A 3,722-nucleotide genomic window follows, 5' to 3' on the forward strand; every position below is an offset into this window, starting at 1 on the left:
TTTTTATTTAAATCAAATGGGATGATGCCTTGTTCACAATGAGCTATAAATCTCTCTCATAGAAATAAGACAAGCGGTCCATACTGTGAACACGTTAACTAGAAAGATGACTATATAGATATATTGTAACTTGAGTAGGTGGACCAACTATAAAGTGTCATTGGAATGATATGCCTTACAAGTACCAACCATGTCATTGATATGAATGTGAAAATGGTCATCTAGGTACATGAGTGCCATGTCGTGTTGAGCTCAATATTTCCACATGGATTGGTTGCCTAGGCGAGGATGATTTGCTAGGCTTTGGCCTCAGCCTAAAGTACATGTACTATCTTTAGCCAAATACATGCAATTGTTTTATGTCAACCTAGGAATATGGATCCAATGTTAGCTTTTTAAGTGTAGTCTCTTGTTGATCTTTGATGTGATAATTTTGGTTCTACAAGTTTCTAAAGAATGATGGGTAGTCATCAATAGTGCAATGCCCATCTAACAAAGATAACTTCACAAGAGAGTGGATCAATCTTCTAAACTTGAACAACCTCAGCAATGAATATTCTACTATACTTTCTTGTCTTTAAATAGTGCCAGCTAGTCAAGATCACTCAACTCTAATACTAGCACTATTGTAAAAAACCACACAACTAATCGAGTCCACCCGATCGATAGGATGGCGTCCATTGAGACTCCCACCCACCAACTTTCTACCCACTCACATAGTGCTCTTATTTGTTTAATTACTATCCCATTGTGTTTAATATACATGTTTTTTCGTTACATCCTTAGCACTAGTTCTTTCACATAATACACATAAGCAAACAAAGATGCATAAATAGTCATGTTCTTAACAATCAAATAAACTTTTACCAATACAACAATTTTTAGAGCAATTGCAATCATCATGGCTATACAAAACATGATGATAACCTAGGATCTGATTACTAGTCCATCTTAGGTCTCCCTAATCCACCACTAGGTATATCCCTAATGGAACGTACATCTCGTCCTAGGTAGCAAATAAGGCAGCGAGATGGTTGGTAACCCTCATTGGACCAAACACTCAACCCTTTCACTCATTTGAGGGGTGCCACACACTGGCGCTAGGCTTTCTATGACCCGTCATGCACCCATGATATTAGATGGTGGCACAAAATCATGTCTCCCTCACTATAATCACATGATCTACACCGTTGGTGGTAATCCTGCTCTAAGGCTAGAGAGATGCTTTTAAGGACACCACAATTCATCATGCTAATGGACCTCCTCATCTACAAAAGCACATTGGAGGGGTCAAGATCTAAAATCAAAATATTATGGTATTTCCATCACAATTTGAGCACTTTAAGAAAAAAAACGTGTTTTGGTGCACCTTTTATATGAAACCAGTACTCTCTAAACTTCAATTACTTAAGCAATATACAAAAAATAGAACTTGCGGGGGGAGGGGGCCATGATAAGTTAATTTTGAGCTATGAGGTTGTCATTACGGAATGGAACCATCTTCACACTACTAACTTGCATTAATACACTAGTATATTTTCTTCTATTTCAACATGTTTAAAGTAAGATATAAACTATGATGTTGTTTTATAAGAATTTCCTTGCCAAATGGAGCCATCTTCATAGCTTTACTTGCATTAAGAGTGGTGGCTATGATGGCACAACATGAGCCATCAAGGCATTCATTCAGTTGTCATTTCAAGACCATAAGATCTCTAGGTGAATTTGAAAACATATTGGCTACCAATCTTCAAGTGCGAGGGACAACATTAGCATCTTGTGCTTCTTCACTTGTCCATTCCTCTCCAAGCTCTCCTTGTTATTGTCCTAACAAGGTGGAGAGGTATTGAGAGTAAGAGAAGATGGAGATGAGAGTTGGTGGTGATTGAGAATACGTTTAAGTTGAGGAGTGTATCGATGCTTGAGAGGATTGATGGGTTCATTCGGAAGATTGAGAGTTGCCTCCTCTGTTGCCAATGCCCTATTTATAAATGTTTAAGGGAAGGATGGAGTATATGTTGCTAATTTCCATCTCCAATGGGTCGAGAGCATTCATTTCAAGGTTATTAGCCACATGTGAAGGGTCTCATGTTTATTAACTCCTTTGTAAAGTATATGATCAATGGTGTTGGGTGTGCTCATGGAAGAGGTTCATTCGTTATATGGTTGGATGAGGAGCTCCTTAGGAACCTACTTCTATGAGTTGCCCTCTAAAAATGCATGATTGACCACAAATATGTTTGGAATTCACTAAAGGTGCATGCTCTACCTTTGTGCTCAACAAGTGCACTTGGCACAATTGATGCATTAGCAAACTCTTCTATTTTTCTCGTGCTTCTACATGTTTAAGGTAGAATATAAACTATGATGTTGTTTTCTAATTTGGAGACATAGATTTGGCATCTACACTTTCAAATGACGTCTATTAGAGAGCCAAAAGCTTGGCTAACTAGCTAGCTAAAAGAGATGAGTTGTAGATGGCACACGCACTGATAATGAGCCATGATATCAACATTAGAGCCTATCAAGAATCCCTTCCGGTGGGGGGGGGGGGGGGGGGGACTTGCTCGAGCTGCTATGTGGCCTATCTCTAGAAGTGAGTAAGCACTAATAATGCAATAGTATGGCGCAGTATTGAAAAGTAAGGCTGCATGGTTCCAAAACAAGATGGTGTCGCCGCTTCGGACAGCTGGATACAGCAAGCATTCTCCCCAAGTGCACATTGGGCCTAGGGCCTAGGACGAATTGGCACATGAGCAGTTGGTTGGATGGTAGCACGGGAGCTTGTCGTGTTTCCAATGTTTCCAGACGTGTTACATCCGATATAGATTCACATCATCAGAGCCGGGCATGGTTCGTTGGCCTGAGGTGCCGATGCCCAGTTGTGCACATGGGAGTGCGAAGAAGTAAGGCTCGTATGGAGACACTTTGGGCCTCCTACCATAGATCGCAATTGCCAATGTGGACGTCCGCTAGGGCTCATGGAAGTACCCCACCGCGATATCTTCTTAATGGCACGGATCATGTGATATGCACAAACGATAACGATCGGTTGCCATATTCAGCAGAGAGCTACGTGTGTGGTTAAGGGAAGCGAAGCATAAATCCCCAAGGGAAATGTGAGACGCACGCATGGTATGCTTCCTCCTCACACGGCGACACCCGTCGTTGGCACAAACTCCCTGCTGATCGGAAGGAAGGAACAGCGTATGTCGTCGTCTCCCTGCTACCGGCCTAGCGAGTCTTCTCCATCTGCAAGCGCCGGGGCCCGAGCCGGTCCCCAGAGCGAGAAGAGAGAGATACAGCGGGGGCGCCACGTGTGCTCTCACCATCCCACATCCCAGGAGCTCCATAGATAAAAGTGGTATGAATAGGCGCGCGGGCAGGCCGCTTCATTTCGTCTCTTCGGAGACATCTGATAAAATTGGAACGATACAGAGAAGATTAGCATGGCCCCTGCGCAAGGATGACACGCACAAATCGAGAAATGGTCCAAATTTTTCTCGATCGTTTCGGTGCGCCAAGAGCCACGGACGGCTCACGGCCCCGGCCGGCTTCCTCACTGATGAGACGCGCGAGAGAGGATTCAAGTATTCTTGCGATCTCTGTCGTCAAATTTGAATGCCATATCATTCTCCTTCTCCTAACCGCCGAAACCAACCAGCACGAATCTACTTCTTATGGTACACGCAGCCACTCTTCAGCGGTCATGCAATTCGGTG

The 3,722-nt window shown here is 43.0% G+C and overlaps 1 non-coding gene across 1 annotated transcript; it reads left to right on the forward strand.

The window, feature by feature from the left end:
* The first annotated feature begins 3,399 nt into the window (after window positions 1-3,399).
* LOC148021539 (U6 spliceosomal RNA) lies at window positions 3,400-3,502 on the forward strand. The gene has a single exon (XR_015694509.1). It is a non-coding gene; the product is annotated as a U6 spliceosomal RNA (small nuclear RNA).
* Window positions 3,503-3,722: the final 220 nt, after the last annotated feature.

The sequence above is a fragment of the Lygodium microphyllum genome, chromosome 17 (assembly GCF_053477565.2).
Source record: "Lygodium microphyllum isolate KBCC chromosome 17, Lygodium_microphyllum_v1.1.10, whole genome shotgun sequence".
In the NCBI taxonomy this organism is placed as follows: domain Eukaryota; kingdom Viridiplantae; phylum Streptophyta; class Polypodiopsida; order Schizaeales; family Lygodiaceae; genus Lygodium; species Lygodium microphyllum.